The 27,694-nt window shown below is 43.7% G+C and overlaps 1 protein-coding gene across 4 annotated transcripts in view; it reads left to right on the forward strand.

Moving 5' to 3' along the window:
* HIVEP1 (HIVEP zinc finger 1) overlaps nt 1–27,694 on the forward strand; it is a 285,145-nt gene that overhangs the window by 232,094 nt on the left and 25,357 nt on the right. The window lies entirely within an intron of this gene.

Raw genomic sequence — 27,694 nt, forward strand, 5'->3', positions numbered from 1 at the left:
TATATTTTAACTGGAAAAGTTGGGGGTTGTCTTATACTCTGGAAAATACGGTAGATGTGTCAGATCTCCTTGCCCTTTAGTAAACATGTGTATTACCATGAGACTTTACTTTCTGCTATGTGTAGTAAACTGCTGGAAGTTGGGAATTTGGGTGTTTAATTTATGTTCACAAACGTCGTTATTCCAGTATACTGCAGCGGTATTAAACTTGAACTTCTGGCAACTTTCCAAACTCATAGGAGCATTCAAGTTGAGAGGAGTATTTTTAAAGACATGAATTTGTAGAATAGTTTGTGTACCACTGATATATGTTAACTTACTTTTTAGTGAAAACTAAGGTTTCCTTAACCTCCCTGGCGGTAAGCCGGGCTAGCCGCCGCAGGGGATCACATGGCCCCGGGAGGTTTTTTTAATTAAAAATTGTTTTATATTGTTAAGCCTTGGCTAGCTAACTATGTGTGGCAAGTCCCCCGCCACCTCTCTGACCCCCCCCCCCCCATCGCCGCCGGCAATATTTACCCATCAGAGAGATGCCGGGGGACTTGCCGCACATAGTTAGCTAGCCTAGTGCTAGCTAACACATAGAAAACATTTTTTATTTTAAAAAAACCCTCCCGCGGACGCAACCACTGCATCTGCATACCGCCAGGGAGGTTACAGGGGAACTGCTGCAAAAATCTTAACATTTATAACACATACAAATAAGAAGTACATTTCTCCCAGAGTAAAATGAGCCATAAATTACTTTTCTCCTATGTTGCTGTCACTTACAGTAAGTTATAGAAATCTGACATTACCGACATATTTTGGACTAGCCCATCTTCTCATGGGGGGGGGGGGGGGTTCTCAGGGTTTTCTTTATTTTTAAAAGCACTTAGTGAATGGCAGTTGCTCTGTCCAACTGCTAAAATAGTGTGCAGGGAGGCTGGCCAGCATCTTTGTATTAATCATTGTATTAATCATTTTTAGAGAATGTCTTTATAAAGAATAAAGGCCATGCTGATAATCCCCCATGAAGAGATGGACTAGCCCAAAATCTGTCGGTAATGTCAGATTTCTACTGCTTACTGTAAGTGACAGCAACCTAGGAGAAAAATAATTTATGGCTCATTTTACCCTGGGAGAAATGTACTTTTTATAAGTATGTGTTTTAAATTTTAAGGTTTTCGCGACCGCTCCTCTTTCACCATTTCTGCCGTCCGGACGGCTGCTCTGCTGCGGTGCCGCACTTCAGCGCACAATCGCCCCCGTGCTGTCCCCCGGTACCCCTGGGATCAGTGAACGGGAACATGGTTCCCGATCACCGATCCGTGTCCCCAGCAGAAAAACCAAAGCTCTCTTACAAGAGAGACATAAATAGTTACCTAAGGGTCTGAACGTTTTAAATATGCATTTGAAGGGGGTATACTACGAACATTTTTTTAATTATAAGCTTGTAAATAGTGATGGACGCAAAACGGAAAAAATGCACCTTTATTTCCAAATAAAATATTGGCGCCATACATTGTGATAGGGACAAAATTTAAATGGTGTCATAACCGAGACAAACGGGCAAATAAAATACATAGGTTTTATTTATGGTAGCGTGGATTATTTTAACCACTTCAGGACCACAGTCTTTTCGCCCCTTAAGGACCAGAGCCTTTTTCTCCATTCAGACCACTGCAGCTTTCACGGTTTAATGCTCGGTCATACAACCTACCACCTAAATGAATTTTACCTCCTTTTCTTGTCACTAATACAGCTTTCTTTTGATGCTATTTGATTGCTCCTGCGAGTTTTACTTTTTATTATATTCATCAAAAAAGACATGAATTTTGGCAAAAAAATGATTTTTTTAACTTTCTGTGCTGACATTTTTCAAATAAAGTAAAATTTCTGTATACATGCAGCGCGAAAAATGTGGACAAACATGTTTTTGATAAAAAAAAAACCCATTCAGTGTATATTTATTGGTTTGGGTAAAAGTTATAGCGTTTACAAACTATGGTGCCAAAAGTGAATTTTCCCATTTTCAAGCATCTCTGACTTTTCTGCGCACCTGTCAGGTTTCATGAGGGGCTAAAATTCCAGGATAGTACAAATACCCCCCAAATGACCCCATTTTGGAAAGAAGACATCCCAAAGTATTTAGTGAGAGGCATGGTGAGTTCATAGAAGATTTTATTTTTTGTCACAAGTTAGCGGAAAATGACACTTTCTGACAAAAAAAAAGAAAAAAAAAAAGTTTCCATTTCTTCTAACTTGCAACAAAAAAAAATGAAATCTGCCACGGACTCACTATGCTCCTCTCTGAATACCTTGAAGTGTCTACTTTCCAAAATGGGGTCATTTGTGGGGTGTGTTCACTGTCCTGGCATTTTGGGGGGTGCCTAATTGTAAGCACCCCTGTAAAGCCTAAAGATGCTCATTGGACTTTTGGCCCCTTAGCGCAGTTAGGCTGCAAAAAAGTGCCACACATGTGGTATTGCCGTACTCAGGAGAAGTAGTATAATATGTTTTGGGGTGTATTTTTACACATACCCATGCTGGGTGGGAGAAATATCTCCATAAATGACAATTGTTTTATTTTTTTTACACACAATTGTCTATTTATAGAGATATTTCTGCCACTCAGCATGGGTATGTGGAAAAATACACCCCAAAACACATTATACTACTTCTCCTGAGTACGGCGATACCACATGTGTGGCACTTTTTTGCACCCTAACTGCGCTAAGGGGCCCAAAGTTCAATGAGTACCTTTAGGATTTCACAGGTCATTTTGAGAAATTTCGTTTCAAGACTACTCCTCGCGGTTTAGGGCCCCTAAAATGCCAGGACAGTATAGGAACCCCACAAATTACCCCATTTTAGAAAGAAGACACCCCAAGGTATTCCGTTAGGAGGATGGTGAGTTCATAGAAGATTTTTTTTTTTTGTCACAAGTTAGCGGAAATTGATTTTAATTGTTTTTTTTCACATTTTCCGCTAACTTATGACAAAAAATAAAATCTTCTATGAACTCACCATACTCCTAACGGAATACCTTGGGGTGTCTTCTTTCTAAAATGGGGTCATTTGTGGGGTTCCTATACTGCCCTGGCATTTTAGGGGCCCTAAACCGTGAGGAGTAGTCTTGAAACCAAATGTCGCAAAATGACCTGAAAGAAGACACCCCAAGGTATTCTGTTAGGAGTATGGTGAGTTCATAGAAGATTTTTTTTTTGTCACAAGTTAGCGGAAAATGACACTTTGTGAAAAAAAAAACAATACATATCAATTTCCGCTAACTTGTGACAAAAAATAAAATCTTCTATGAACTCATCATACACCTAACAGAATACCTTGGGGTGTCTTCTTTCTAAAATGGGGTCACTTGTGGGGTTCCTATACTGCCCTGGCATTTTACGGGCCGAAAACTGTGAGTAGTCTGGAAACCAAATTTCTCAAAATGACTGATCAGGGGTATAAGCATCTGCAAATTTTGATGACAGGTGGTCTATGAGGGGGCAAATTTTGTGGAACCGGTCATAAGCAGGGTGGCCTCTTAGATGACAGGATGTTTTGGGCCTGATATGATGGATAGGAGTGCTAGGGGGTGACAGGAGGTGATTGATGGGTGTCTCAGGGGGCGGTTAGAGGGGAAAATAGATGCAATCAGTGCACTGGGGAGGTGATCGGAAGGGGGTCTGAGGGGGACCTGAGGGTTTGGCCGAGTGATCAGGAGCCCACACGGGGCAAATTAGGGCCTGATCTGATGGGTAGGTGTGCTAGGGGGTGACAGGAGGTGATTGATGGGTGTCTCAAGGTGTGATTAGAGGGGGGAAATAGATGCAAGCAATGCACTAGCGAGGTGATCAGGGCTGGGGTCTGAGGACGTTCTGAGGTGTGGGCGGGTGATTGGGTGCCCGCAAGGGGCAGATTAGGGTCTAATCTGGTGGGTAACCGTGACAGGTGGTGATAGGGGGTGATTGATGGGTAATTAGTGGGTGTTTAGAGGAGAGAAGAGATGTAAACACTGCACTTGGGAGGTGATCTGATGTCGAATCTGCGGGCGATCTATTGGTGTGGGTGGGTGATCAGATTGCCCGCAAGGGGCAGGTTAGGGGCTGATTGATGGGTGGCAGTGACAGGGGGTGATTGATGGGTGGCAGTGACAGGGGGTGATTGATAGGTGATTGACAGGTGATCAGTGGGTTATTACAGGGAATAACAGATGTAAATATTGCACTGGCGAATTGATAAAGGGGGGTCTGAGGGCAATCTGAGCGTGTGGGCGGGTGATTGGGTGCCCGCAAGGGGTAGATTAGGGTCTAATCTGATGGGTAACAGTGACAGGTGGTGATAGGGGGTAATTGATAGGTGATTGATGGGTAATTAGTGGGTGTTTAGAGGAGAGAATAGATGTAAACAATGGATTTGGGAGGTGATCTGATGTCGGATCTGCGGGCGATCTATTGGTGTGGGTGGGTGATCAGATTGCCCGCAAGGGGCAGGTTAGGGGCTGATTGATGGGTGGCAGTGACAGGGGGTGATTGATGGGTGGCAGTGACAGGGGGTGATTGATAGGTGATTGACAGGAGATCAGTGGGTTATTACAGGGAATAACAGATGTAAATATTGCACTGGCGAATTGATAAAGGGGGGTCTGAGGGCAATCTGAGCGTGTGGGCGGGTGATTGGGTGCCCGCAAGGGGTAGATTAGGGTCTAATCTGATGGGTAACAGTGACAGGTGGTGATAGGGGGTGATTGATAGGTGATTGATGGGTAATTAGTGGGTGTTTAGAGGAGAGAATAGATGTAAACAATGGATTTGGGAGGTGATCTGATGTCGGATCTGCGGGCAATCTATTGGTGTGGGTGGGTGATCAGATTGCCCGCAAGGGGCAGGTTAGGGGCTGATTGATGGGTGGCAGTGACAGGGGGTGATTGATGGGTGGCAGTGACAGGGGGTGATTGATAGGTGATTGACAGGTGATCAGTGGGTTATTACAGGGAATAACAGATGTAAATATTGCACTGGCGAATTGATAAAGGGGGGTCTGAGGGCAATCTGAGCGTGTGGGCGGGTGATTGGGTGCCCGCAAGGGGTAGATTAGGGTCTAATCTGATGGGTAACAGTGACAGGTGGTGATAGGGGGTGATTGATAGGTGATTGATGGGTAATTAGTGGGTGTTTAGAGGAGAGAATAGATGTAAACAATGGATTTGGGAGGTGATCTGATGTCGGATCTGCGGGCGATCTATTGGTGTGGGTGGGTGATCAGATTGCCCGCAAGGGGCAGGTTAGGGGCTGATTGATGGGTAGCAGAGACAGGGGGTGATTGACGGGTGATTGACGGGTGATTGACGGGTGATTGACAGGTGATTGACAGGTGATCAGGGGGGATAGATGCATACAGTACACGGGGGGAGGGGTCTGGGGAGAATCTGAGGGGTGGGGGGGTGATCAGGAGGGGGCAGTGGGCAGGGGGGGGGGGATAAAAAAAAATAGCGTTGACAGATAGTGACAGGGAGTGATTGATGGGTGATTAGGGGGGTGACTGGGTGCAAACAGTGGTCTGGGGGGTGGGCAGGGGGGGGTCTGAGGGGTGCTGTGGGCGATCAGGGGGCAGGGGGGGGGAAATCAGTGTGCTTGGGTGCAGACTAGGGTGGCTGCAGCCTGCCCTGGTGGTCCCTCGGACACTGGGACCACCAGGGCAGGAGGCAGCCAGTATAATAGGCTTTGTATACATTACAAAGCCTATTATACTATTTCCATGCGGCGATCCGGGTGCTAGTAACCCGCCGGCGCTTCCGAACGGCCGGCGGGTTACTACGAGCGGTGGGCGGAGCCAGTCCCCGGCGGCTGATCGCGTCACGAATGACGCGATCGCCGCATAGCCACCCACGCAGCCGCCCCCGCCGATGGGCGTATTGCGGTCGTTTGGGCCCGGACTTTGCCGCCGCCCATTGGCTGGGGGCGGTCCTCAAGTGGTTAAAGTTACAATGGCCGAAAACTGAGAAATAATTAATTTTTTTCCATTTTTTTTCTTATTAATCCTGTTAAAATGCATTTATAAAAAAAAAATATTAGCAAAATGTACCACCCAAAGAAAGCCTAATTAGTGGCAGAAAAAACAAGATCTAGATCAATAAATTGTGATAAGTAGTGATAAAGTTATTAGCGAATAACTGGGAGGTGAAAATTGCTCTGATGCATAAGGTGAAAAATCCCCGCGGGCTGAAATGGTTAAAGAACAAGTGACACCCATGCTAACTTAGAAATAAAAAACACATATATAGGTGTATAAATACTAGTTCTACTTACATAACAGATGTATTGGACTGTCCAAGTTAGGATTCCTGTGAATTTTTTGAAGGAAATGCAGAGAATCCAATTCTAGACAGTTTCCATATTGGTTACCTTTGAACACCTGACATCATTTCCTCCCTTCACTCTTTTTTTTCTCCTTTTGCTAATTGTGTATTTGTCACACCACCCTCCTCACAGTCTTCAGACACTCTTACTGAGGGCTATACTAGGAAGTGCACTGTCTTATGTCATTAGAAGGAGGGAGAAATAAAGGGAAGAGGAGGAATATATTATAGATAAAAAGTCCCCCCAGCATGCAGCTGTTTCGCAATGGCATTTAAAGGGCCAATGCCCCTAAGGTATGTGACAACTCCAAACTAACAGCAGAAAAAGTTTTGAATGCAGGATTAGCATCTTTATCACTTAATACACTCAGACTAGTTGGTGTTGAAATTTGATTTTTTTTTTGGTGACAATCCCGCTTTAAAGGGAATGTCCAGGCTCCGTTAAAGAAAAAAAAATCTACTTACCCGGGGCTTCCTCCAGCCCCTGGCAGCCAACATGTCCTACGCAGCAGCTCCGCTCTCAGCCGCCGGCTCCCAGTCCCCTCCGCTGCAGAGGCCAACCTCATGAGGTCGTCCTCTACTGCGCCTGCGCAAGCTCCGCTGTCAATCAAGTCCACGTTGTCTGGAGTGTACTGCACAGGGGCAGTAGTTCTGCATCTGCGCAATACACTACGGACAATGTGGACTTGATTGACAGAGGCGCTTGTGCAGGCGCAGTAGAGGACAACCTCGTGAGGTCGACCTCTACATCCGCAGGGACCTCGGGCCGGTGGCTTGGAGCTGAGCTGTTGTGTGAGACATGTCGGCTGCAAGGGGCTGGAGGAAGCCTCAGGTAAGTAAAAGTATTTTATTGTTGTAAGTAGACACTTAAATACATAAATGTATAAGAACAGATCTGCTTATTCTCAGATCACAGCCAACTCTGGACAAAATCTGTGGCAGAAAAATAAAAGGGAGCTGCAGAAAAGGGAGGAAAAATGTTGTTGCACTACATAAATAGTAGTAATAATTATTATCATAATCACCATGTTTAGAAACGACTGTGATTCCTGAAAATGTGTGATGGGAGACGTTTAAGAAACAGATTTTTTTTACATGTTTGTGACCTCGAGCACAGTTAACAAGTTAACAAGTTATTAGCACCTGCACTGGATCCTATAATGGTAACATTAGCTCTGGTTATGGTATGAAGGCTGAATAAGTGTGTTCATTTACCCATGCACTTTTAACATGGTAGTTTTTTGAACATTCTTCAGCACAATCTCAAACAAGGATGTGGAATTTTTCTTTAAATTGTGTCAGTGTATGTTCTATTATATTACTGCAGTCTTTTGTTTTGTTTTTTTATTAATATTAATAATAATAATATAGGTGGAATGCAAGCAGAACACTCATGACACAAGATACAGCTTAGTTGTGATTGGGACCCAGCAGTATGTCTATCCCTGAACCCCCAGGTGTGTGGTATAGGGGTGTACGTCTCAGGAGGTACATCAGGCATACATCTGCTCCCTTTGCAAGGGAGTAATTCTCTTTAGTATGTTTATCTACACTCCAGTGAAGCCGTACTTCAGTTTTAAAGAATGCAAAAACGTATGCAAATTTCACATCTGTTGCTTTGGATGCCTTTACCGGTTCTTAAAGGAAACCCGAGATCGCAGGATAAAAAGACTTTACACTCACCCAGGGCTTTCTCCAGCTGACTGGTACGACTGAGCAGGATTACCGGGACTGACTGTGACAAAATGGAGGTACCCAGGTGGGCGGTGAGGGATGCATCCGTGTTCATGGGGCTGGAGGAAGCCCCGGTTAGTATAAAATCTTTTTATCCTGCGATCTCAGGTACACTTTAAGCTGTCAAATAATACCCTTACCAGTTCTTGACAAATTATCTTTACATAGCAAACTGCAACCTGCCAGCCATTCTATCATTTGGGAATGTTAAATTGGCAGAACCTATGTAAAAAGCATATATCTTGTTAATGCAACAGTATCTGCATCTTGAAGTAGCAGACGTGCTGAGCACAATATGTTTCTTTTGTTACTTATTTCCCATAGCGTATATCTGCCACCTTTTACTCTTTTTATTCAGTAGTTTTTGCCTGCATTAAAGCTGCTATGTTGATGGCAATATCAGTGCAAGGGCAGGGGAAATTATTCAGTGTGCGGGTAAGAGGTTAAGAAGCATCAGTTTCACTATTTAGCTATTCACTTCTACACAGTTCTAATCTTTGTCTGGTGTCTGCACTTGTGTATTCACACTATCTTATCAGAAGCCAGGGTTTGACTCTAGGCTCTTCCTGTTCAGTAAAGGGGCCCATACACTGGTTGATTTCAGCCTTCGATTGGCCGATCGATCAATTTGCGGCCGATTTCAATCAATTTGATCTATCTGACAGGATGGAAGATCTAGGTCGATCTGCTGCTGGCAGCAGATCGATGGCCCATAGAGTTGCATTGGATCTAATGATACAGTAATGCCTTTAGATTGATTTTTAATAGATTTCCAAAACCTGAAATCTATTGGAAATCTGTTCCTAGTATGTGGCATACATCAGATAGATTCCTGTCAGATTCGACCTGACAGGCATCAGACAGAAATCTATCTGATGGTCGAATCGGCTGCAAATCTATCAGTGTATGGCCACCTTTAGCCACCACCTATTCGGTGAGGAGACCTTGGGCAAGACTCCCTAACACTGCTACTGTCTATAGAGCGCACCCTAGTGGCCGCAGTTCTGGATTTTTGAGTCCACCGGGAGAAAAGCGCAATATAAATGTTCTGTGTCTTGTCTGTTTGTGGGTTTAAAATAAAAGCATGTTTTCCTAAAAATTACTTTCCAAAGAGCCAATCTTCTATGAAGGCCGAGTTAGGGCTCTTTCACATTAGGGCAGATTTTCTGCGTTTCAACACAAGGGGTAAAGTTTGCGTTACCCAAGGTGAAATGAAAGTCCATAGACTTTCATTTTAGCTTTCACATATAACGCAGCCTTTTTGTGCGTTGCGTTACACTACACCCAGGCGCAGTTTTTCGGCCGACGCTAGCTTTATGCGTTACAATGTTAGTCAATGTAAAACGCACACTGTGCGCGTTTTTAATCCGTTAACGTAGACAATCAGTCCCAGAATGCAACAGAGGAACAATGTAGAAAGTTGAAAACTAAATGAAAAAAAAATTACCTGCGTCTTCCTATGTGCTGTAACGCATTGAAAACTGATTAAAAACGCACACTCACTGCAGTGCAACGCATATCAAAATGCATTAAAACGCATACAACAAAACGTATGCTTTGAGCGTTCTCCAACGCAAGCTCTGATGTGAAAGAGCCCTTAGGCAGCTCCATCTGAAACTTACAATAGGAAGTCCTTTGGTCTTGTACCATGCAATAAGTTTTAAGTCTGTAATGGAGATGGGAAGGTAAGGATGCCTATCGCCTTTGGCACAGGGTGCTGAAACCCCTGTGAGTTTCACTCATGTGCGTTACCTGCAATGAGCTTGTTTCCTAGTATATCTATGGACAATATCCATAAAACCTCATGGTTTGAGGCAGTTTTTACTGCAGTAGTCCATTTTTCTTTATTTTTTGTACATCTTGAGCTTTTTTTTTTTTTTTATTTGATTTTAATACTGAAAAATATTTTTACCAATTAGTAAGAAAAAGGTTGAGGTTATAAATGTGCTAAGGGAGTGTCATTTCTTTTGAACCCAATGATGTCATAGATAGAAAAAAATATTTCAGTGATGAATTTAATGAGGTGAGCTGGTAAAATATGCTGTTATCAGGTATGACAACGACAATAGTTTGAACTTTACTCTGCAAGCCTCCGCATAGGGAAACTAGTACTCTACATTTTTCAAGTGCTAATCATTTATGTATGTGCACAGTGCACACTGTCATTGTGGCATTCTTGTGTACAAGGAAATATTAGAAAAAGTTAACTATTAACTTTCTGCTACTGCTAGAAACCTGTTTCATTGCTGCTTGCATACTTTTTTAAAGAGATTTATCCATTTGCTTTTACCAGTAACTCTCTCCTCAGTGGGAACTCAGACATCAGTAAAAACCTGGCATAGGTTGTATTGCATTTTCCACTGTATCCAGGCAGAATTAAAGCACAGTTGATCCCAGCACATAAAGATGTGATGGATATGTTGGGGACTGTAAAGGTGTCCTTTTAGCGATATATGGGCAGATAGACCATGAGACAGATCACTCTCTGATCGAATCTGATCAGAGAGCGATCTGTTGCCTGCCCAATCACCGCAGGCAGATTCCTGAAACATTATAGCATGAAATCTATCTGGAATCTTCCTAGCGAATCAGACACCTGCCTGGCTGTCCCCAAGTGTAATCCAACAATATGAAGTAAAAAGATCTGTTGACATGCTACTGTTGAGTTCAGCCCCTACCCATCCACTGCTCTCACCAGGTCACTAGCATTAAATCCCTCCACCAAGTAATGTGCACAGTAATGTGTAGCAAGCTTGAATAGCTTTCGTTGCTGATTCCACCACTGGACCACCTTTCTTCAATCACTGCCCAACCATATGATCTGTTTCCTTCAAGTTCTGCTTCCTGTGTCTTTTGTGTGCTCCAGTGGCGTACCTAGGGCATTTGGCACCCGGTGCTGGGTATTAAAAGACACCCCCCCCTTAAAAAAATGGGCATGGCCACAACCTGCGGCGTGCTTCGCGGCAAAAAATGGGCGTGGTCATGACCGGATGAGGGCGCAGCTAACTGTAATTTAAAGTATTAGCTAGTATAGTTGCCCCAGTATAGCTAGTAGTTTCCCCCAGTATAGTTGCCCCCAGTGAAGCTAGTATAGTTGCCCCCAGTGAAACTAGTTGCCCCCAGTATAGCTAGTATAGTTGCCCCCAGTATAGCTAGTATAGTTGCCCCCAGTATAGCTGGTTTAGTTGCCCCAGTATAGCTGGTTTAGTTGCCCCAGTATAGCTAGTTTAGTTGCCCCCAGTATAGCTAGTATAGTTGCCCCCAGTATAGCTGCCCCCAGTATAGCTAGTATACCTGCCCTCAGTATAGCTAGTTTAGTTGCCCCCCAGTATAGCTAGTTTAGTTGCCCCCCAGTATAGCTAGTTTGGTTGCCTCCAGTATAGCTGCCCCCAGTATAGCTAGTATACCTGCCCTCAGTATAGCTAGTTTAGTTGCCCCCAGTATAGCTAGTTTAGTTGCCCCCAGTATAGCTGCCCCCAGTATAGCTGGTATAGTTGCCCCCAGTATAGCTGGTATAGTTGCCCCCAGTATAGCTAGTATAGTTGCCCCCAGTATAGCTGGTATAGTTGCCCCCAGTATAGCTGGTATACTTGCCCCCAGTATAACTGGTATACTTGCCCCCAGTATAGCTGGTATAGTTGCCCCCAGTATAGATGGTATAGTTGCCCCCAGTATAGATGGTATAGTTGCCCCCAGTATAGATGGTATAGTTGCCCCCAGTATAGCTGGTATAGTTGCCCCCAGTGTAGCTAGTTTAGTTGCCCCAGTATAGCTAGTATAGTTGCCCCCCAGTATAGCTAGTTTAGTTGCCCCCCCCAGTATAGCTAGTTTAGTTGCCCCCAGTATAGCTGCCCCCAGTATAGCTAGTATACCTGACCCCAGTATAGCTGCCCCCAGTATAGCTAGTATACCTGCCCCCAGTATAGCTAGTTTAGTTGCCCCCAGTATAGCTAGTTTAGTTGCCCCCAGTATAGCTGCCCCCAGTATAGTTGCCCCCAGTATAGCTGGTATAGTTGCCCCCAGTATAGCTGCCCCCAGTATAGCTGGTATAGTTGCCCCCAGTATAGCTGGTATAGTTGCCCCCAGTATAGCTGGTATAGTTGCCCCCAGTATAGCTGGTATAGTTGCCCCCAGTATAGCTAGTTTAGTTGCCCCCAGTATAGTTTCCCCCAGTATAGCTGGTATAGTTGCCCCCAGTATAGCTGCCCCCAGTATAGCTGCCCCCAGTATAGCTAGTACAGTTCCCCCCCCCCCCCAGTAAAGATGCCCAGGAGGGGGAGAAGCAGCGCTAGAAGAAGGGGCAGTGGGGGCAGCGGTAGGGAGGGGGGAAATATCCCCCCCTCCCTCACCTGGGACCCCTCCTTCTGCCTCTCTCTCCCCCTCCAGAATAGCTGCGACAAGTGCGGGGCGGCCGGAGGCGTATAGACAATTACTCACCTAATCTCCGCGTTCCCAGCGTCATGACGTTACAGGTCTCCGCCTCCAATGCCGCCCACTGTGCTTCCACTAATCAGGAAGCACAGTGGGCGGCATTGAAGACAGAGACCTGTGACGTCATGACGCTGCGCTCCACGCTTGGAACGCGGAAATCAGGTGAGTAATTGTTCATACGCCTCCGGCCGCCCCGCACTTGTCGCCGCTATTCTGGAGGGGGAGAGAGGCAGAAGGAGGGGTCCCAGGTGAGGGAGGGGGGATATTTCCCCCCTCCCCACCGCTGCCCCAACTGCCCCTCCTTCTAGCCCTGCTTCTCCCTCCTGCTGTGCTGCTGTGGGGGGTCGTGGTGACACCCCCCTGGGTGTCTGACACCCGGTGCGCCCCGCCCCCCTGCGCACTATGGTAGGGACGCCACTGGTGTGCTCTGCTGCTGGAGTCTTTGATCCCTTTCTCCATTGCCATTATGAAGCTTCATGACAGTAATGGAGAGTAGGATCCAGAACCAGGCTGGAGGACAGAAGAGGAACCTGGAAAACACTGCAGCAGTGCTGGAAAGAGATGACGCACGCATGGCAGGAAGCGGACAAAGAAAGCTTGTACAAATGTAAAATGTGATTTACAGTGTTTGTTTAAAAAGTTCACTGAAAGGAGGAGTGTTATGTATTTCAAAAGGGAATCATTGAAGTTCACTTTTTTGGACAGAAATATGAGGGCAACCATTTCTAACCTTTTGGAGACCATTCACGCAGACATTCAGCTTTCAACTCCTTGCTGCATAGTAACCTCAGAAAACCTGTCTGCATCTTGACGCTTGTCCATAGTGTTTGCAGAGTGCTTATTACATGTTTGATCAGCGATCAGAATGGGTGGTAGCAGTATGGTGTGCTTAGAGGATGGGCCACTTCATCCGACCACTGTACCAAGAAAGTGTGAGGCATAGTTATGGAGATGTGCAGCGCTGTGAAATGCTGCATGCTCATGTGGCAGCAAGTGATGCTTTGTGAATAAAGGCCAAGGAGTTCTTACTGAAAGCGTTAATTTCTGAACTGTAATGGTGATTCAGCAATTATAATTTTTGGAGTCACTCACCTGGAAAAATATGCACCCAAGGCCGGGTCAGTAGAAAGTCAGAACACCTGATCTGTAAACTTGTTGATAAAATAAAATATTACAGCCATCTAGAAAAATAGCATTTTCTAAAGGATGACAGCAATGGCAGCTTTTATATTTTCTGTTGTGACAAGTTTACTTTAACTGGCCACAACATTTGCAGTAGGTAATGATAAATGATCTTCTGCATGGGACTACAATGTTCTAATCATGTAAAACAGCATCTCCCCCCCCCCCCCCCTTCCCCCAACCCTTATACTTTTTGAAGTGTTACCATACTTGTATTTAACCACTTGAGGACCACAGTCTTTTCGCCCCTTAAGGACCAGAGCCTTTTTTTCCATTCAGACCACTGCAGCTTTCACGGTTTATTGCTCGGTCATACAACCTACCACCTAAATGAATTTTACCTCCTTTTCTTTTCACTAATACAGCTTTCTTTTGGTGCTATTTGATTACTGCTGCGAGTTTTACTTTTTATTATATTCATCAAAAAAGACATGAATTTTGTCAAAAAAATGACTTTTTTAACTTTCTGTGCTGACATTTTTCAAATAAAGTAAAATTTCCTATACATTTGAGCGCGAAAGTTATTCTGCTACATGTCTTTGATAAAAAAAAAAAAACATTCAGTGTATATTTATTGGATTGGGTAAAAGTTATAGCGTTTACAAACTATGGTGCCAAAAGTGAATTTTCCCATTTGGAAGCATCTCTGACTTTTCTGACCACCTGTCATGTTTCTTGAGGTGCTAAAATTCCAGGATAGTATAAATACCCCCCAAATGACCCCATTTTGGAAAGAAGACATTCCAAAGTATTCAATGAGAGGCATGGGGAGTTCATAGAAGATTTTATTTTTTGTCACAAGTTAGCGGAAAATGACACTTTGTGACCAAAAAAAAAAAAAGTTTAACCACATAACCACGCCCGCAGCCGCCCCCGCCGATGGGCGTATTGCGGTTGTTTAGGCCCGGACTTTGCCACCGCCCATCGGCTGGGGGCGGTCCTGAAGTGGTTAAAGTAAACCTGTAACTGCTAAATAAAAAAAAATCAGATTCTTGCCTCAAGAGGGGCAAGGCTTTGGATCCTAATGAGGCTCCCCCGTCCTCCACAGCAGAGGGGATCCAGCACTGGCACCCCCAGAGCAACCAAAACTATAACAAAACCCAGGGGTGACTCCAGCGGCTTTCCGTTCAGGCTCCAGCTGAAATAGCCGAGCCTGAGTGAGTCCACCCTACAGTAGTGCGTCTGCGCACATTGGAGACAAACTGACTTTTGGGGGAGCCAGTGCTGGATCCCCTCTGCTGAGGACGATGGGGAGCCTCTTTAGGATGCAGAGGCTTACCTCTCAAAGTAAGTACCCCACAGGGGCACTTTTAAGTGTATCTGGAGGCAAATTTGGGGAAGTTAGATACTTGCCTCAGTAGAAGAAAGCCTCTAGATAATCTAGAGGCTTCCCCTGTCCCCATTGAGGTCACCCTCCAGCGCTGGGACCCCGGGAACCTATTAGACAGGGGCCCATCAATGTATGAGTGCCGCCTCACTCTTCAGGCTTGAGACGGCCCACGCAGTAGCATGATGCTGCTTGTGCTCAGCTTTTTCCTCCGTGCACAAATGGCTCCGTGCTACTGCACAGTGGGCTTGGGCTTGTTCACAGACAGGAGCTCTGCCATGAAGAAGAAGAGGGTCCCAGCGACCAGCGGGTGTGCTCATGGGGTATCCAGAGGCTTTCCTCTACTGACTTTTATGTTTTTTATACTCCTAGGTTTGCTTTAAAATGTAACTACATTATTACTGATAACAAAACAAAAATAAAAGCAACCCTTATGTCTTCTTACTTGCAAGTATGTAAACGTAAAACACAGAGATATTCCACATAGTTTAAAACACAGACTGTAGTATGGGAGTACCCAAAGTTTCTGACAGTCAGTGAATTATTCCAGGTGTGGAAGAAGAGCAACAAATGTCTCCGCTGTGCAGTTAATTACTCACAAAGCAAGATGGTAGTTTTCTAGACTGTCCATACTGCATAGAGTACAGAACCCAGGATGAAAAAAAAGTTCACGTTGAGCTTCAGACAGTGTTGGAAATTAATAACTGGCTAGTAATTGCGGCAGAAAGGTCCTTCCTTAATAATATGAAACTAAACGAGGTCCCCAACCCTATCCTCAAGGCCCACCAACAGTATAACCGTACAAGTCACAGTTCCTTAACCCTATCCTTAAGGCCCACCAACAGTGAAAGGCACAGTCCCCCACCTAAACTCAAGGCCCACCAACAGTGCATGTTTTGCAGAAAACCACAAACATACACAGGTGGGGTAATTAGTGTCTCAGCAGAGCTGATGAACTACCCTTGTGGATTTCCACAAAACATGCACTGTTGGTGGGCCTTGAGGAACAGGGTTTGTGAACACTGCCATAGAGCACCCATAAGTATTTGTAACCATTTCCAATGAAAGTGGAGTTTAATTTAAAGTGTGCTTAATTTTAAAAGTAGGCTCTGATCAGTAACGTAACCTACTTACTAATTTAGCTTATCATTGCCAATGTTTTCATCACAAAAATTAATAAGGAGCAACCCATACACCTCCACTCAGTGTTTGCACCTGATATCAGCATTTCATCACATATTCCATTGTATCACTGGGCTTCCTTCCAGGCATGTTATTGAAGCAGAAGTCGCTAAACAGTAGCTGCATGTATTTTGTATGTTCTCGCTGTGCTGCGTTTGCGTGGCGTTCTTGCCACATTGCAAAAACATACAGATAAATGAATTGGTTCCTCTCAAAATTGGCCTTGGTGTATGATAGGGGCATAACATTATGGCTGTGGTAGTGTTTATAATGTGAGGTTCCTAGAGGGACAGTTAGTGACATGACTATATACCCTGTAAAGTGCTGCAAGAGATGTCATCACTATGTAAATGCACAGTAGTAATTATGCTGTACATACTGGGGTCGACAAAATAATTTAGTAAAGTGTATTATTAATCATTATTGATATTAAGCTATTAACAAACACAGTTAAGTGTAAGTGCACTAACACGCTATAGTAGAAACTACATACAATAATAGACCTCAGGAACAACGTTAATTAAAGTGTGCAGATTTTTCTTCTTGGACATAAGTGTGTGCAGGATGCTGTGGCCATGTCCTTTGTGTTTGGATTTGTCATCGTATGAATGTCAGTTAATAGCTTTATGCTTTCACCTTTTGTGTGTGGATTCATCCCCATGGCCATTTGGTGCGATTCATGTTCAACTTGTGTCACCTAAATACAAGGCTGAAATGTGAGGAATGTTAATATGTGAAATAAACTGTCAGGCCAGGTGAACCATTTAGCATGACAAAATGCAACTGTGGATATCCTGTTTCATGGGGTGGGCTCTGTCCTCGTTTGCCAAGTGACTGTAGCAGTTCACCGCCAAAATGGGGATATTCACCTACACATTATAAGTGCAATACAATTTCTGTGAATATCTCAGTTATGTCACCAATTTATAGCTAGTCCAAAGCCTTTGTTTAATTGGTTGAAAACTGAAATCTTGTGCTGATAACAGACTGAAGAAAGTACACAGACTTATTACTACCCATTAGAATTCTGCTATCTCACTTAAGTAAATTGAAATTTCTTTTTAGTGGATTGCTGTACGAAATCATTGCTCTTTAAGATGCATTCACACTTTAATAGTCTGTTGCCCATAGTAATCTTTAGAGCATTTCAGGCAGTATTTTTGGAACAATTGAACAGGACATGTTGCTCTGCTTCTAGCCAATCATCATATTTCTCAACATGAAGTGATTGGGGGAGACACATAAGTTTTGGAATGTCCTTTGAAGTTCCTGCAGGAAGCAATAGGCAATGAAAGATAGTAATCAGTCTACTAGAGGAGTCACTGTTAGGGGGACTAGCGACATCGGGGGGGATACGTGCACACTTTCTAGGTCGAGGAAAACATCACATGCATATGGAGATTTACTTTAGCTTATTTAGTGCAAGTCTGTCTGTATATTGAAAAAAATTCATATTTCTCTGGAAAAATGTTTGTTTCAGTGGGGCTACAGAGAAACACGTGCAAAAAGCAACCACTTAGGGGGCTGATTTGTGGTCTGCTCCAAGCCAGCCTTTGTTGTCAGTAGGAAGGCAGGATATTTTCCATTGGTTGGCAAGGCCACTTGGCGCTTCCAACATCTTGATGAAATTCAGCCAATATGAGGCTAGTAGGAGCAGCAGAGAGAACATTGGAGTGTATGCACTAAACTGCAGTAAGCAGAATTAAATGTGTAAAGTCTTACACACCATGAGTAAAGCGTAATGTATTGCATTCTGCTCTACTCTGTGATAAGACTTAAAGGAATCATCAGGCATTTTTACAAAAATCTGCTTTACTTACCTGGGGCTTTCTCCAGCGCCTTGCAGCTGACTGTCCCACGTTGTCACCTCCACTCTCTGCCGCTACCCCGCTGTCACCACACGGTGCAGAGGACGACCACGAGGTCACCCTTGCTGCGACTGCGTCAAGCGCAGACGCAGTAAGCCGCGGACTACATGGCCGTGATTGACAGCGGCACTTGATGCAGGCACAGTAAGGGCGACCTCGCAGACGTCCTCTGCACCATGCAGCGGCGGAGAGCGGAGGTGACAGCGTGGGACAGTCGACTGCAAGGGGCTGGAGAAAGCCCCAGGTGAGTAAAGCAGATTTTTGTAAAAATGCCTGATGATTCCTTTAAAGCACATTATTCCAAGAATTGAACTTCATCCCAATCAGTAGCTGATACATCCTGTCCCATGAGAAATCTTTTCCTTTTCACAATCGGATCATCAGAGGGCTCTGTATGGCTGATAATGTGGTGAAACCACTCCCACAGTGTGATATCAGGACCATGGTTCTGACATCACACTGTGGGAGCCTTGTTGCATTGTGAGAATAAACAGCTGTTTACAGCTGATTTTAACTGCCAAAAATGCAAGCACATCTTCTTCCACTGACATCGCCTGCCAGCATTAAAAATGTCACCATGTGGTAAATGTCAGAATGTAAATCAGTGAGAGGAAAGATTTTACAGTGGGCAAACACTGACTAAATCATGTATACATAAATTATTGCAAAAAATAAGCACTTTTATATTACATTATTTTTACTGGAGCTCCTCTTTAATGCAGTTTAGTGTAAACACTCCATTGTTTCATACTGCAGCAGAGTTTTAATGCATAAAAGAAATTGGCCTTTAATAATAACCTAAAGTTTTTACAACATCACTATACATCAAAGTGAATAGCAAGGCATAAAGCAGTTTTTTATCATTTGTTTATATATACATTAAAATTTTGAAATATGTTTTATATGGCATTAAAAATAAAGACGTTAGGACATTCTGGCCTCTATGCAATTCACTTCTTCTCCTGGGTTTTCTCCTGAGAGATAATTTTTCATCTTCAATTTAATTAACTTTTTAGCACTTTGCAAAAAGTAGCTGAAAAAGTACTGTCAACATTTTTTTTTTGAGTGTTTGTTTGCTTGCGGGTGGTGTAAGAGGCATTTTATTAACAAGTTATTAAAAGATCACCTAGGAGAAAACTCAGGTGATAAAGTGGCCCCCTGTGTAATAGTAAAATAAGGAGAAAATCTACAAATGCAAGACACATAATCAAGTGTATGAATATATTGCCAGCTTATTCTGATTTCTGTGTAAACACAGCAAATAATGAATACTACTGTAATTAGAAAATATATGCAACCTGTGTGTTGCCATGTACATACAGCTCAGAGCACGCTCAATTCAAATCAGATGAATATACATATTTATTGCAAAAACATTTGTACATGTATACATGTATTATAGACGTTATAGTAGTTGTATCCTGCTGCTGTGTATTGCCTGCTGCTTTTACCTCAGCATGTAGATTTTCTAATATAAACCCAGCAGGTGGCAGCATTCACTGGAAAGACAGCTTCCAATCCTTCACTGCAGTTTGTGTATGCTGTGCTTTACCTCAGAAGTCAAGCCATGTGGTTTTACTTGTAGGCTTTCCCATGTGCAGACAAAACGGAGTGTTTTTAAAGTGAAGCAACCCAGCATTTATCATTGCGGTTAACCTCTTCATTTATTGAATGTATTAAAATACAGTTGCCATATTACCTAAATGTAAATGTCTGTTCCTGGAACTTGATGTTTTCTCACTGGTAAAAAGAAGCAGCATGTAAATGTTGAAGCAGTAGAGTATCGTACAGTGTTAGCCTTCAGTAAAAGCAAGACGTTTTGAATCAGGATGATACCATTTATTAGCTAACTTAGAGATAAATAAAAAGTAAGGCATCTAATTGCATTTACGGTATTTGTTTGCAAAAGAATGTTTCTCCTCTGTGTGTCCAATGTATGTAAGCTGTGTTTTTTAAAATCTTGTCAGTATATGCAGGAACCAAAACGATGAAGGCTTATTATTTGCCGAAAGCTTACTTTTTATTTATCTATAAGTTAGCCAATAAATGGTATCATCCTGATTCAAAACCAGGGCTGTGGAGTCGGTCCAAAAATCCTCCGACTCCGACTCCTCAGTTTAGGATTCCACCGACTCCACGACTCCGACTCCTCTAATTTGCATATTACAATTTTGTTGATTAAAAGTATGTAACATGAAATTCGTCTCTTAACTGCCAACGCTTAGGAATTTTACAAGACAACTGAAGTGAGAAGGATATGGAGACTACTATATTTATTCCCTTTAGACTAAAACTAGTCCTTGGTAAGAGTATTCGTAAAAGGTACAAACCGGAACAAAGAACATCTATCAGGCCCTAGGCAATGTAACTGTGGGTACATGTAAGAGTGATGTGCAGGTACTCTGCAGGGGAATGAGGAGATTGTAAACAGACAACACCTCTGTGTTCAATGTGCACAACATTCTCAGTGGATTCCCTGCAGCTCTGTGGGGAGAGCATATGTAGAGTATAGTACTACTGTGTAACAAAGTAAACCTGAGACAGATGAAATTAAAGTTTTATACATACCTGGGGCTTCCTCCAGCCGCCTTCAGGATAATCAGTCCCTCGTTGTCCTCCTCCACCACCTGGATCTTCTGCTATGAGTCCAGGTACTTGAGCCAGTCAGGCGTAGTGCGCATGCACACACTCCGCCGCCAGGAGCATACTACACCTGTGCAGCACTATTGCGCAGGTGCAGAATGTTCCTGGCTGTGGGAGCGGCATGTGGCCGGACAGCGCTGACTGGCTGAATTACCAGGACTCATAGCAGAAGATCCGGGTGGTGGAGGACAGTGAGGGACTGATTAGCCTGAAGGGGGCTGGAGGAAGCCCCAGGTATGTATAAAACTTTACTTTTCATCCGTCTCAGTTACCCTTTAATTTGTAGTCACCAAACCAAATTTTAATAACATATCAAATTATTTTATTTCATCAGCAAATGGAGTGCATACATTTGCATAAATCAGCATCAATGCAGAATTATTTCCATCTCGTTGACCATCTCTATTAGTGACATAGCTACACATCAGGCTTTATTCTTACAGCATAGATGTTATTTAGTATATATAAGAGATTCCTGTGTACACATCATATATACAGTCACAATCAGATATGTATATCTGACCTTAAAAATACGGGGACTGCTTTATTGAAGCAGCACAAGTAACTAATTTTGATTGGTTTATTTCATTGTTGTGGACTAAGCACAGCTATTACTGTATATATACTGTATATATACATTATTTTTAATGACTATTATCTGAGAAATAGAACATTTTATCATATTTTCTATTTTAATTACAGTTACAAATTCATTAAGTAAACACATTATCTTGTGTTTACTTAATTGTAGCAAGAGAGAAATGTAAACATTCCCTGGCAGTGCTGAAACTTCTCCTAACGTGTGCAGATCAGACACAGCTCGGAAAATTCACTTGGTACATTACAATATATAACTACTGTAGCTACAAATAAAATGCAATGGCAACCTTTCGGAGCAAATAAACTGTACTTTGGGAACTTGTAATTTCTAAATGAATAATAATACTTGTACACAAAAGCAAATATGATAACTGTATGGTTTATAAAAAGTAGGAAAGCACGGTTTTATTGAATATTAAGTCATTAATACCGCTTTAACTTCTCCTGTACTCGAAACAATATAAGACTGTATATATATTAGTAGGAGGCGCTAGATAATAATTCTATTGACACACTTCACCTAAATTTCTTTCACCCTTGCTGCTCCTTCAATAGGAGGCATACCCACATATCCCCTCCACTAACTTCAGATAATAACGATAATGAACGAAGTAGCGATTGGAATATGCAATTAATTCACAATTTATTATATAAAAGAAATACAAATAAAAATGTATACATCCAGGTGAAGTGCACGTCAATTAAGACTGCATACAATAATTCATAATCCTACACGTACTGCATATAAATTGTTAGATGTGAGCTGACCTATATCTGATAGTACACTCATGCACTGCTCAAACATCCATGGGCATCTGGCATATTTAAAAAAATCGGGTTAAAAAATCTTTCTGTATAAAAATATATATGACATCTATAAAACATCTATAAAAAGAGGTAAAGCGGCAAAAATGTATACAGTCCAATGTTCCAATGTTCATGTGCAAAAATGCCTCAGATGTTACAAACGTTCCTTAGTGATCCACGCTAAAGACTCCATAGACAGAATAAAGGATGTTCATTACTGTAAACAGTTCATCCCTCTGGGTCCCGCTGATAGTAAAACCATAAGTGTGTACTGCGTTACAGGTATATAAGAGCTGCAGCACACGCTGCTCTTACTGTGAGTAGAAGTGTTTTTCTCCCCGAGCTCTGGCCGGTAGCTCCGGGTCTTCTAGTCCCCGCTGGTCCTCAGATAACGCTGCAGTAAAGGGCTGCAGACACCCTCGGGTTCTGGCGGCAGCGTTGGGCTCCAGTGACGTCACGGCCATGTCTCCAGGTCTGTGTATGCGGATGCCGGCTCCTACACATACGATCCTGCTATAGAAAGGCTTGAGGGCTGACTTGTTTTGGCGTGCACAGACGCCTTTCTCAAAGCCGATCATTATCGTTACAAAATGACTGGTTTCTGTGCTACGAATGTTCTATTTCTAAGCTGTACTACACATACAATTCATTATCTCTTAAGTTTATTTTCACTTCAGATTCCCTTTCAGTCTCATTTAGACCACTATATTCGCTTAAAGATTACATCTATATAAAATATTTCTGCCCTCTTTAGATAGACTCTGTAAACCAGGAACCCCTGCAAGACTGCAAAGCCAGGTGTAGGGTTAAAGGCCTGTATATGCTTTAAATATGTCACCCAAAACAATCTGCAGATTTCTCAAGTGGCATCGTTTAAACAGTGGCTGTGCAGACACACCCACTAAGCAGCGTGTTCTGCACAATGGAGAGGGGTTAAGGGGGGTATGAATTAGTCAGCTGCCTGTGCTGGTGATGGGTAATAATAGAGACTTAGCATGGTTTTTCCAGTGTATCTGATTGATTGGAAAAGAATTGTTGGGGACACTTACACACACTTGTAAAAGGCCTGAAGTTATCTCGATTGATTGTTTTGAGCAGCCCAAGTTGTAAGTGTGTACATGCCTTTGCTTTTCACTGTGTTGCATTGCAGCAATAAAGGCATGGTCATCACAGCACCTGTTAGGATAAGGGAGTTCCTTTTGTTAGCATGCTCCCACGGTTGGTCCTAAAGCATTGTGCAATGCACTAAAGACTTATGTTTCACAGTTTGGTTTTGCTACTTGGTAAAAATCAGGTACATGTAGATGTATACACTCGCTGACTTTTAATGAATACCTTAAATTCCTCTGTAAAACTACAGTCATGGGAATTCCAGGGCTGGTTTCTCCTTCAAATAATCTTAACTCTGAAGGTAAAGCTATGTAAGCGGTTACTAACTTTATCAAATACAATTTTTCCTTAATGATTTGCAGTGCCATACAATGTTGTACAGTGTTACAGTCTACTACATCCATAAATAACCGATGGGATTATAGTACAGCCCCTTATCTGTTGATATTTTAGATTTGCAGCTTGGTGGGAAATACTGCACGCCAGTATAAGTCATTTATGCTGTCAGGCTGGGTTCTGCTTGCATCCTGATTTCTGATCAAATGTAGCCGTGTGCTTTTTTTTGAACCAGGTAAGATCAAAAATGTATGTGTGCACTTCAAAGGCTTTTCCTACTAGCCTGCGGGGAACCTTTCAAGCAAATATTGGCAGGAATGTAGTGAATATCCAAGTTGCTAGTTTTCCTAGGTTTACTGGCCCAGAATACTGTTACATGGAAATGAAGATACATGGATGGAAATTTTACAATTTTGCTAGTTGATAGAAAGCTGATTAAACTTGAAGATGATGCAACACAAAGGAACATATTTTTTTTGTTACTATGTGGTGCAATAGTGCTTTAAGTATATAATCTGTTTAATTAGCTCAGCTGGCTGGTATGTGTACTATGTTATTGTGCATGTAGTAGTAATTCACTGAAACACATCCTTTTATGGTAAAGATGGTGCTTTAGGAGGACAGCCAAGCCTGGAATAAAGTGGAGTTACTCTATGCCAGATACCAGGCAAGGTGGAAGAGTTCCCCAGCTCATACACATGAAGCTAGTTCATACACACATTCCACTCCAGCATTAGCAGAGATTTGTCAGCTGCATAAGTGTGAAAACCCAGACTAATCTCATTCTGGGATCCATCAATCAAGAGGTACATTTTTGGTAATGCAGCAACAGACATGCAAACTGGTCCAATTTTAAGAATGGCTTGTACTTTCACTTGCTATTTTTTAATGGATCCATTTGCTGCTTTGCAGGAAGGCAATGTCCTAACCGGCTTAGTTTTTGCCAGATAGCACATCCGTTTCCTATAGAAACCTTAATGCATCCGCTCCGGATGTGAATGAAATGAGGAAATGGTGCGGACATTTAACTGGTCTGTTTCAATCTGAACAGGTCATTTGATTTAACCATTTCACCTCGAAGGGTTTTTAAAAATAATGAAAATGTATTTCATTTTTCTATGGGAAGGTGTATAATAGGGTAGTTGGATGTGGTTTTACTTTTTGGCCACAAGATGGAGATACAGAGTTAGTGTGTTCTAAAAATAGAAACAGAACCAAGTGTTTGTATTTGTTTATATTTGTGTAAATACAGGGACGTAGATACTCGTGCTGGGGGAGGTGAGAAGGTTAAAGCAAATGAGAACTGAGCTTTGCTTATTACTGCAGTTAGCCCTCACAAGTTCCTGCAGGGAGGAGCAATGAGGGAGGAGTGACGCTTATCGCCTGACGATCACCTATGAGTCACTCAGACCAGCAGCTAACATGATGGGGAATTAATAGGTGCATATAAACATCTTGGGGGCCGCAAGTTGGGCACCAGGTGAAAGCAGGCTTTTACTTATGTTACATGGATCTCTATCCACTAACCATGCTGAATTTCACAAACCAGTGTTGTGGAGACAGGACTTTGTCATTACCAATACGGGGACTGCATCTGATTAAACAGCTAGTACATGCTGCTGTTGCTGCACATCTTTACAAATGCTCTGGAGATTTCAAATGAAAAAAATTGAGTTATGAGTAGAGATGGCTCGAACGGTTCCAGGCAAACTTCCGGGGTTCGCGATCGCGAACTTTACCGGAAGTTTGATTCGCCCCCATAGTGCACCTTTGACCCTCTACATCACAGTCAGCAGGCACATTGTAGCCAATCAGGCTACACTCCCTCCTGGAGCCACTCCCTCCCCCTTATAAAAGGCAGGCAGCGTCAGGCTTTTCACTCACTCATGTGCCTGCATTAATTAAAGCAGGGAAAGCTGCTGCAGACTCTCATAGGGAAAGCTTAGTTAGGCTCTTGTAGGCTTCTTAGCTTGCTCCTTGCTGATTCTTATTGCTAAAAAAAAGCACCCCACAACAGCTCTTTTCAGAGCTAATCTTGTTCTTGTGATCTTTTTTTTTGTGTGTGTGTGTGTGTCCCACTGACACTTGTGTTGCATAGACAGCCTTGGTAATTCCTACTGTGTGTGCCACTGCCAGCCAGGCCCAGCACATTCAGTGACTACCTGTGTGTGTGACAGGTGCACATTGTAATACCCACTGCATATACCCACCTGTTGTTCACTGTGCACCCACCCACCTACGTGAGCGCACGCAGTGTCACTGTGCCTGTCCGGTACCTGTCTGTGTGTGAGAGGTCCACATTGTAATACCCACTGCATATACCTACCTGTTGTTCACTGTGCACCCACCCACCTACGTGAGTGCACGCAGTGTGATATACCACTCCGTGCATACCTGGTAACTGCACCTTTGTGACTGCACATAGTGTTAGTCAAGTCAGTGCATACCTTTCACTTCATCCCCCCGATATGGACAAAACGGACAAAACAGGTAGAGGCAGACCCAGGGGAAGTCCACCCGGCAGGTCTGTGCGAGGTCGTGTTGATGTGATTTTGTGCGGCCCTGGCCCAAAATATAGTGCTCAGAAGAAGGCACGTCCCATCAACTCCCAAGATTGTCAGGACGTGGTTGACTATTTAACACAGAACACCTCATCTTCCGCAGCCACCAGCGCTACTACAAGCACCACAGCCGCTGCATTTGACACTTCGCAGGAATTAATTGGTGGGAAATTAACTGATTCACAGCCATTATTGTTACAACCAGATGCAAGTTACACCACCTCATATGTCTGAGTTAGGCAGCGACACTATGGACATAACGTGTGAGGATGAGGATGATGAAGTACCTGCTGTTGGTGCAGTTTTGGAGGTGTCTGAGGCAAGCGAAGCTGGGCAGGATGATTATGATGATGATGATACGGATACCACGTGGGATCCTAAGCGACGAGATGACCAAGGGGGCAGTTCAGAGGGGGAGCCAGAGAGGAGTAGGAGGAGACGAGTTGCTGAAAGAAGCAGGGGGAGCTCGTCATCAAAAACAGCTGGTGGCAGTGTCCGGCGTCAGCCAACATGCCCTTCAAGTCAGCTGCTGATGCCACCATAGTGCCATCACCCCAGGGGGGCTCAGTGGTTTTGAAATTTTTTAGTGTGTCATCCATTAGATCAGAGCAATGCCATCTGTTCTCTCTGCCTCCAAAAATTCAGCTGTGGAAAGGCCAACACCCACATATGGACAACTGCCTTACGAAGGCACCTGCAGAGAAGGCACAAACTGCAATGGGAAGAGCACCAGAGGAAAAGCAGCACACAAAAGAAAAGCCACCCTCCTTCTCCTCTTGCTCCTTCAGGTGCAGCATCTTCAGCCGCTTTCTCCCTTGCACCTTCACAATCACAGCCTCCCTTCTCCAATCCGCCTCTGCCCTTGAGTGGGTTCTGCTCCTCTGCCCACAGCAGCCAGGTGTCCGTGAAGGAAATCTTTGAGCGGAAATAGCCAATTTCTGCCTGTCACTCCCTTGCCCGGCGTCTTACAGCTGGCTTGGCGGAACTGTTAGCTCGCCAGCTGTTACCTTACCAGCTAGTTGACTCTGAGGCCTTCCGTAAATTTGTGGCCATTGGGACACCGCAGAGGAAGATACCAGGCCGCAATTATTTCTCTAAAAAGGCGATACCCAAACTGTACCGTGAAGTTGAAAGGCAAGTGGTGTCATCCCTGGCACACAGCGTTGGGTCAAGGGTCACCTGACCACGGATGCCTGGTCTGCCAAGCATGGTCAGGGTAAGGTACATTACTTACACAGCCCATTGGGTCAACCTGGTGACCGATGGCAAGCAGGGAGTACATGGCTGTGCAGCGTACCAACTTGTGACACCTCCACGGCCTGCAGGCAGGCCTCCTGCCACCTCCTCTTCTCCTGCTACATCCTCTTCGCTGTCGTCCTCCTCTACTGCTGCTGCGATCTCCTCTCCAGCTACACAGCCCTATCTCCCCAGGGCCTATGCTGAATGCCAGGTACGACAGTGTCACGCCATCTTAGACATGTCTTGCCTCAAAGCGGAGAGTCACACTGGACCAGCTCTTCTGGCTGCTTTTAACAAACAGGTGGATCAGTGGCTGACCCCACACCAGCTG

The sequence above is a fragment of the Hyperolius riggenbachi genome, chromosome 5 (genome assembly GCF_040937935.1).
Source record: "Hyperolius riggenbachi isolate aHypRig1 chromosome 5, aHypRig1.pri, whole genome shotgun sequence".
Taxonomy (NCBI): domain Eukaryota; kingdom Metazoa; phylum Chordata; class Amphibia; order Anura; family Hyperoliidae; genus Hyperolius; species Hyperolius riggenbachi.